Raw genomic sequence first — 9,412 nt, 5'->3', positions numbered from 1 at the left:
TACTGGGCAACCTGTTCCAGTGCTTCACCACCCTCACAGTCAAGAATTTCTTCCTAATATCTAATCTAAACCTACTGTCAGTTTGAAGCCATTATCCCTTGTCCTATCACTTCATACTCTTGTAAAAAGTCCCTCTCCATCTTTGTTGTACATGCCCTTCAGGTACTGGAAGGCCGCAATTAGGTCATTCCAGAGACTTCTCTCCAAGCTGAACAAACCCAATTCTCTCAGCCTTTCCTCATAGGAGAGGTGCTCCATTCTCCTAATCAACTTGGTGACGTCCTCTGGACTTGCTCCAACAGGTCAATGTTCTTCCTGTCTTGGGGACCCCAGAGTTGGATGCAGTACTCAAGGTGGGGTCTCACCAGAGCAGAGGGGCAGAATCACCTCCCTCAACCTGCTGGCCATGCTTCTGATGCAGCCCAGGACATGGTTGGCTTTCTGGGCTGCCAGCACACATTGTTAGCTCATGTCTAACCTCTCATCCACCAGCACCCTCCAAGTCCTTCTTATCAGGACTGCTCTCAATCAGTTCATCCCCAAGACCGGATTGATACTGGGGGTTGCACCAACCCAGGTGCAGCACCTTGCACTTGGTCTTGTTAAACCTCATGAGATTCCCATGTGCCCACTTATTGAGCTTGTCCAGGTCCCTCTGGATGACATCCAGTCCTTTAGGTGTACCAGCCACAGCACTGAGCTTGCTGCCATCAGCCCTAATGAGGCCACATCTGGAGAACTGAGAGGGGACCTCATCAATGTATATAAATATCTAAAGAGTGGGTGCCAAGAGGGTGGAGTCAGGCTCTTCTCAGTGGTGCCAAGCAATAGGATAAGACACAATGGGCAGAAACTGATGCCCAGGAAATTCCATCTGAACATGAGGAAGAACTTCTTTACTGTGCAGGTGACTGCACAAGAACAGATTCCCAGAGTGGTTGTGGAGTCTCCCTCACTGGAAATATTCAAGAACCACCTGAATGCAACCCTGTGTAATGTGCTCTGGGATAACCCTGCTTGAGCAGGGAGGTTTGACCAGAAGACCCCATTGTGGTCCCTTCCAACCTTACCCATTCTGTGAAAAGGACCTGGGGGTGCTGGTCAACAGCAACTGAACATGAGACAGCATGTGCCCAGGTGGCCAAGAAGGCCAATGGCATCCTGGCTTGTCTCAGCAATAGTGTGGCCAAGAGGACCAGGGCAGTGACCATCCCCCTGTACTGGGCACTGGTGAGGCTGCACTTGGAATCCTGTGTTCAGTTTTGGGTCCCTCACAATAAGAAAGACATTGAGGTGCTGGAGTGTGTCCAGAGAAGGGCAACAGAGATGGGGAAGGGTCTAGAGAAAAAGTCTGATGAGGAGCAGATGAGGGAGCTGGGGGGGGGGGGAGGGGGGCGGGGGGGGGGAGGAATTCAGTGTGCAGAAAAGAAGGCTCAGGGGACTTTATTGCTCTCTACAACTCCCTGACAGGAGGTTGTGGTGAGGTGGGCATTGACCTCTTCTCCCAAGTAGCAAGTGACAAGACAAGAGGAAATGGCCTCAAAACATTTGTTTCACAGAAAGGGTTGTCAAGCATTGGAACATGCTGCCCAGGGAAGTGTTAGAATCACCATCCCTGGAAGTGTTCAAAAAACATGTGGATGTGGCACTTGGGGGCATGGTTTAGTGGTGAACACAGTGGTGCTAGGTTGATGGTTAGACTTGGTGATCTTAAAGGCCTTTTCCAACCTTCATCATTCTATTAATGTCTCCTGTAGAATTACAGCCCTATCTAAATGCCAAATATTTTATTATTTTAATTAATATATTTTTCTTAAGCAATAGCTGTCATCAGGACCTCATTTTTAAATAACACACAGAATGCTAAGCCATTGTAAGCAATTATTTCTGTAGGAAAGAAAAGAGGGGGTAAACTGACTAAATATAGTTATCAATGCAATGCAATCATGTACCAAAATACTTATTGAAACCACATACAGGATGAAAGCATTTAATTTCAAGATTATTATAGTTCATAAAAATTGTTGAAGACTGAAAAAAAGCACATAATTTTGCAAGCAACTTCTTTTTCTGATATACATTTTCCATCTGAGCTAAAAATACTAACCTGAGCTCTTTTTCTCTAAGTTCCTGCTGCTGTAATCTTCTTTTTTCACATTTCTCTTGCAGTTTTTCAACCTCTTTTACACAATTGGATTTTCTACGTGCTTAAAGAAAATATAATTGAAAAATATTTTTAATGTTGCATGAATTTAGTATTTATACCATACATTTCAATTCTATTAATTTATGAATAATTAAAATGCATTCATTTATATCAAGTATCTTTTCAAGCATATTAGTATTAGGACAAAATAATTACAGCAACTTAGTTTCTAAAATGTATATAATAAATTAATGCAAAAAAGGCATACTAATGGGACAATCATTACAGAACCAAAAATATAGCAATGACCCTCAAAAAATATTTGGACACGTGATGATATTTGGATACATGTGATCTCTTGGTGTGAATTAAAAGAAAGCCCAGGTAAATTAAAAAAAAACCCACTGTCATAGTTAAAAAGAGATAAACAAAAGAATAAATTTGACAGAAAGAACAGCTATGACAAAAGTGAACATTTCTTTAGCCATAGAACTCTGAAAAAGCTTCTTGAGGAAGCCTACAGGCAACTGCATATATAGAACATTTGTCATTTATGGACAAAAACATAATTGAAAAAAATGTACATGTAATGCCCAGAATGAATCCTTGATACATGGTTTGCATACAAGGAGGTCCAAATTCCTTTTTTGCAGCTTGAACTGGAGATATAGCTGAAAAACTACCATTCTGTTGTGAGGAGGAAGACTGTTCAGGAAGCTGAGTAGGCCGTGTGTGTGCAGAAGCAACCACTGCAAATGAAAAGCACAGAGGTCATCTAGATATGGAAGAGTAGCATTTCTATCCGATAGTGAAATGCTTTATGACAAGATAAAAAGAGGCCCCTTTCAAGACACAAAAATTTATTTGGGGGGGTGGAGGGGAGCCATACATATAGAAAATCTATTAATAAAGACATTCAGTGTGCATCTTCTTTTATCCTAGTGTTATACACCAACACAACATAATTAATATGCACCAGTGCTGCATGTGCATATTTTTAAACACTCCCCATCATAATTAATAGAACTTATTATGTGCATAAAATTAATTATGTACTTGGAGATAAGCAGTTTTGAATTTTAAAGTGTTAAAATTTTATTTATATTGTAATTATACACAAAAACCCAGTAAAAAAGGACTCACTGTTTCACATTCTCTAGATGTTACAAAACGGTCCCACTCCATTGAATCTACAACACGTGGATGAATAGAGTGATAGAGAAAGGAAAGGCAGCAAAGTGCAGCTCAATCTATAAGTGGAATAAACAAGCCTTTTTGACACTATTCTGGAAAGCTAAACTTATTGATTCTATGATATGTGATAATGGACTCTAATTTCTGATGATGCAGAGTGATGTCTGTTCCCAGTGAATGCAGTGAGAGTGGCATGCATGCAAGCCTCTTGGGTAGAGCTGAATGTTTAAGTTGTTTTTCAGAGTTGCTTCAAGCAGCTCTGCTTCAGATGGCCATTTTCCTGTACACGTTCCTAACAAGATCTGCCAGAAGAGTACAAAAGTGAAGGAAACACTTTTGATTAGTAGACTGGAGATAACATTCCAAATGAAGACCAGCACACTGCAAAATGGAGAAAACTATGGAAACAGGTATCAAATGGGATAGAGAAAACAAATCCCCAGATCATCCCAAATATGATAGGAGATCTAGCTTATAGCATGAATTAACTACATTAAACAAGACAGTGTGCTGAGAAAATTTTAATTATAAGGCCAACAAAGAACAAATACTTAGTCCAGCTGTGAATAGTAAGATGCACAGGACCTATTGAAATACAAGCTACAGGGTTATTCCATACAAAACATACATACATTTACTACAAATGATGACATATATGGCTGTGAGGAAAGCCCATCAAGAAGATATCTCAAATTTAAAACATACTGGTTTGAAAAAAAATTCCCCTTTTCATGAGATTTCTGATTTAACACCCTCAGAGGCAAATGGCAGAAAGTGATCCCAATCATCCACCAGAGGAGTCTGAACACATAAAAAGATGGACAAAACCACTTGTTTACAAGCATGAGCAGATGGAATGGAATCTAGCCTGAGTTAATGATGGTAGATTAACATTTGGAAAAAGAATCATTACCATCATCAGTACAAGCTAACTTTAATGCAAGAGAGAAAATGGAAACTGCTATAGATAGATAATGAGATGATTGGCTCTCGCAATTAAGGGATGAATATTGTGTGACTATTAAGAGAAGCTTTATTGATGTCTAATTATGCTATTGTAGTTTAGATGTCCTCTGTCCACTTATCCTCTTGTGATATTTGAGTATTTTTATAGATTTTTAACTATTAACTGTAAAGTGAGAAATAACCCTGATGCAGGGGGTTAGAAATTTAACTTGAGGTAGAAAACAGTTTTTGATTTTTCTGTTTTAGCTTGTTTAGTCTTTAGCCTGCTAAATTTATTTAGTCTGCTGACTTGCTGTGCTCGGAAATGGCCAGCAGAGAGAACAAAGGAGATCCAAGGTTACTTAGAAAGGAATGCAAGCTTCCAAGCTGAAGAGAGAAAAGGAGGGGCCCCACCTACCTTGGAAAGAAGACTGAAGCTAGGTTGCAGGCACAGTGACATTACAGCAACGTTACTGGATGTTATAAATGAAAAATGATCCCGCCAAATTAAAAAAATTAAAATAATTTATTTTAGCAATAGAGATCTAACTTAGCCAGCCACACGGAAAAGGACAGTGCCGAGCCCGGGATTGGCGCTGGGTGCAAGACACAGAGATCAGCCTCAGCAGAGGTTTCACTCTATGCCCCCACACCACCATCCTGGTACAAGCGATTTTTTATAAGGAAAATTTTGCCTGAGGCCAGCATTTCGGTATTCAGTCCTTTGTTTCATTTAAAGTCCCATAAGTTGATGAGATTTCCTTCTCGGCGACAAGGTAGAGAAATTCAAAGTCTGGTGTAGTGGAAACTCTTGATGAAATTTACGGGAACAGAGTATTCACATGTATCAGCCTGGGGGGATGATCCTGATGTCCATCTCGGGTCGTTCACGTGATGATCAGCGCCTGGGTGTCTCCATATCGCCTCAGATAAGGCCCATCTCCTGGCGAGCCACATCTCCTTGCTTGTAAATGGTTTCAACACACACTTAGTTTTGCCTGAGAAGGGGGGGGGGCTTCTAATGCCAAGAGGTACATCCTAACAACTATTTAACATTATATATATATGAAGCAAGAAAATGGTGCGAATTATACCTGTTACATATAACACTGGAGAACTGCACAGGCTCATAAAAACTGATAAGACAGTTTTAATATGAAACGGAGCTAGGTAATGAATATGCATGAACCTGTCGTGAAACCTTATGCATATGTGTCGTGGTTTGACATGGAAGTGAATTCTTTCAGGAAGGTGGGTCAAGCCAATCAGTGGTCAAGTATAGATATTGGCTCCTGAATTGACCACTGAAGATAGGGATACGCCTCTGAGAACACAGGGGGTTAAAAGCAGGAACTCCCAAGAGCTCGCTCTTTTTGGTTCCGGTCAGGGTGCAGTGCAGATCTCCCCTGCCCAGCCATGGGGCTGGGTGGGGGAGGGGAAGCCATGCGGCCTGGTTGAGGTGAGCCGAGTGGGCTGAGGGACTGGAACCAGGTAGAAGGACTGGAACCGAGCCAGCTCCTGTGGACGGAAGGGTGGAGAGAAGCGGAGATGCCTTTGTCGTCCCCCCCCAGAGGGAAGAGACAGAGAGTCCGGACGGCACCTGTAACTTTGCTGGCGCGAAGGAGAAAAAGGGGGGGAAGGTGCCCAGCCTTGGCCTTGGGAATCGGCTGCTGGGCAGAGATTTCAGCCGTCCAAGGAGTCTGAGCTTTTAACCCTTTCCTGGGAAATGAAGGCTTTGTAAAATATTACTCTTCTTCGATTTGAAGTAGAAGAGAGACAGTCTGGGATCCAAGATGATGGAAGAAGAAATTCTTGAGTTGGAAGGAGATGATGGAGTGGCTTGTAGCTGGACTTTTCTTGTTAGCCATAGACTGAACCAAACTCTCCTAACAGAAGCTGCACTTAGGGGGGTGCGTTGGTATGCCAAGAGACTTGTTTCAGTGATTACCAGCAGAGGAGTAGAGAGAACAGAGGAGAGTTGGAGAAGGTGTGGAGAAGCCCTCTATCTTCAAGGAAGAAGAAGAGGAGAAGACCTCTGTTCTTGGACCCTCAGCCCCAGGGGAAAATGGGGGGGACTGTAGTCCCAAGATGAGAAACTGAACTGTTGTCTCTTTTGGTCCATGGCAAAGCATCCTTAAAGGAGCCCTATGAGCAGTCTGTCCATGCACGGTGGTGAGAGCACTGTGACATGGAAAGGAGAGTGTCGCACTGGCAGATTTTCTCCAGGCGCTTGCCATGTGTGACAACATGGAGACACAAGGGTGGCCGTTGTGTTTCCTGGGGGGTCTGTGGCACAGGAGAGACTCCTGTCTCCCTTGATAGACTGAGTATTGATTATCTGAAGGGTGGCAACTTGATCAGGATCCTGGGTGGTGTCTCATCGTGGGTTTGTTTGGAAATTAGGTGGGAGGAGGAAGAGTGTTTTGGAAGGTCTTCATCCTGGATTTAGTGTTTGTAGTTTTTGTAGTAGTAGTAGTTTAATAAAGTTTTTTCTTTGTTATTAAGCTTGGGCCTGCTCTGCTCTGTTCCTGATCACATCTCACAGCAATTATTTAGGAAGGTGCATTTTCATGGGGGCGCTGGCATTGTGCCAGCGTCAAACCAACAGATTAAGGGATAAAATAGACTCAGGAATTCTCAGGGGTGTGCATGTCCTTTGGGGGAGCTATCCTGCATGCATCCAGCACTGAAATAAATCATACTGGCTTTACAACAAATCAACCATAGGGTTAGAGTTAGAAATGCAGAACTATCAAGAAGTGTTTTATGACCAGGATATTAAAATGTTCTCATATTTTTTTACTTCCTTGAAAAGGTGTGTTAGTTTAACACAACCTGGCTTTTAGTGGGGGCAGAGGAAGACACAGAGGCTGCTTCTGAGAAAAAAGTTCCTTTAAACTTTTATGTCCAGCAGGCCCTATCCCTGAAAGCTCTGATGATGGACATATTGGCTGGCCCAATTAGAGAAGTTAGTAACACCTCTGTGATGACATATTTAAGAATGAAAAAAACGCACGCAATGTCTCTTTCTTCCTCCCTTCTGAAGGGTGGCAAGGGGGCTGTCGGGCCCCTTTCTGGCATGACTGCCGGAGCCCTTCTCAGCGGAGGCCATTCCACCGGGGGGGGGGGGGGGGTGTGGCATCCCTGTGCCATGAGCAGCCACGTGGCCAAGACCAGTGCTGGGAGCACCCATGTGGCCGGGGCGGTGCGGTTGAAATCGCGTGGCCAGGGTGACACCACATGGCTGCTGCTCTCTCGGCATGGCTCGCAATGAACTTTACTTGCTTAGCTGGTTTTAACCAGCCATGCTGCGGACAGAAATGCAGGAGTGGCAGCAGTAGCTTTTCTTTTTTTCAGTGCCCCACATTAAAAAAGGCACTGAATGGAGCCGGCGGCTGGTACTGCCTGCGTGGTGCCATCAGGGAGGGAACTTGAGAACAAACAAACCTACGGACACCAATTTTTTTCCAAGTCAGAGAAAAAGAAAAGGTGAAGACACATGAGGAGAACAACATGGTGACACTAAGGTCAGTGAAAAGAAGGGAGGGGGAAAGAGGTGCTCCAGGCATCGGAGCTGAGATTCTTCTACAAGTCGTGGTGAGGACTAGAATACAACAAACTGTTTCCCTGTAATTCATGAAGTGCATGGGGGACTGTAGAAGTCTACCCACAGCCTGTGAGAAAAAAATGCTCACGTTGGAGCGTGTGGATGCTGAAAAGCTATAACCTAGTGACAAACTTGAACAGAGAAAGAGGGCTCTTGCTTCCAGGGATAGAGGAAGAGGACCCTTGATTTTATACTAGAACAGCTTATCCTTAAAAACTATACCCCATGAACTAAATGACCCATAAAAAAACAGTTGTGGGAAGACTGTTTTGCCCATGGGAGGGACTCGCGTTGCAGCAGGTTTGGGTGGGACTGCTACTTGTGAAAATTAGAACGGCATTAGAGAAGTTCATAAAGAACTGTCTCCCGTGGGAAGGACCCCACGGCATATCAGAAGAGACTCCTCTCCCTAAGCAAACTGAAGAAAGATTTTTAGAAGTGACAAACTAACTAAAAACTCCATGTTTTGTCTCCCTGTGCTGTCGGTGGGAAGGAAAAAAGGGCGGGGGGGGGGGGTGTGAAGTGTTCTAAAGGTTTATTTTAATTCTTATTATCCTCTTTTAATTGTGTTTATAATTTTTTCTTTATATCTTCCAAGTTTTGAGCCTGTTTTGCCCTTAAAGTGTTTCTTTCCAATCCTTACCTCAACTCATGAACCCCTTTTAGTTGTTCTTTCCCCCTTCTCTGCTCAACTATAACAGAGGAGAATGAATAAATGATTTTTTGTGCGTGCCTGGCACTTAGCCAGTGTCAAACCCGGACAAAGGAAAGAGATAACATTTACATCTGTTATCTCTGGCAGGAGTGTCATTCTTAATAGGTGCCATGGTTCGTCGACTCTGTAAAAGAAAGAAATATCTATTATTTGATCACCTTATCATTGAAAATGTAAACTGCAGCCCTGTTGTAATGCACTAAATAGTTATTTAGTTGTTGTTTTGCACTGCGTGATTGGGAATTTGCACTGAGTAGTTTTTATATTGCACTATGTCACATTGGTTTATTCTACACACCTTTCCCCTCCCCCCCTAAGCCTCAGGTGTGATGGGCTCTCTCTGACCTGGTCCCCCCACCCCTTCTCCTCACCCGTATCCCATTGGATGTGGCTCCTCGGCTCTGCCCCACCCATTTTTCCCTGGGCTCTAAACCCCCCGGGAGGTCTCTGTCTCTCTGTCTCGCCATCAAACACCTCAGCCTCTGTTACCCCCTGAGGTGTTGCCTGGATCTGAAGTGGCTCCTGATAATAAAGGGGATTTAGTCCTGAGGAAAAGAGCACCTTTCGTCTTTTACCTGTGTCCATGTAGGATTCCCACCCCGTGATCAGAGGGGACAAAAAGGGAATTCCTAATGCTGGCCCTCCAATGTGGGGCTTCAGGGACCCCCACATTGCAGCTAGAATTCCACCCATGTGTGGATTTCATTAGCTTTTGGACAAGTCAGCTTCCTCAAGAGTTCTTGTTGCTTTTTGGACGACACGGACTCACGAGGGAAGGCCTGGCAGCCCGTTCTAGCCAAGGAAC

General features: G+C 43.6%; 1 long non-coding RNA gene across 1 annotated transcript; it reads right to left on the bottom strand.

Annotated features, from left to right (window-relative positions):
• Nucleotides 1-1,384: 1,384 nt before the first annotated feature.
• Nucleotides 1,385-8,733, bottom strand: LOC137464316 (uncharacterized). The gene is made up of 3 exons (XR_010994181.1): nt 8,677-8,733; nt 2,773-2,895; nt 1,385-2,207 (listed from the first exon to the last, which is right to left on the bottom strand). It is a non-coding gene; the product is annotated as an uncharacterized lncRNA (long non-coding RNA).
• Nucleotides 8,734-9,412: the final 679 nt, after the last annotated feature.

Source organism: Anomalospiza imberbis, chromosome W (genome assembly GCF_031753505.1).
Source record: "Anomalospiza imberbis isolate Cuckoo-Finch-1a 21T00152 chromosome W, ASM3175350v1, whole genome shotgun sequence".
Taxonomy (NCBI): Eukaryota; Metazoa; Chordata; class Aves; order Passeriformes; family Viduidae; genus Anomalospiza; species Anomalospiza imberbis.
The sequence above is the reverse complement of the archived record's forward strand: the minus strand, read 5'-3'. Positions and strand labels throughout refer to the sequence as shown.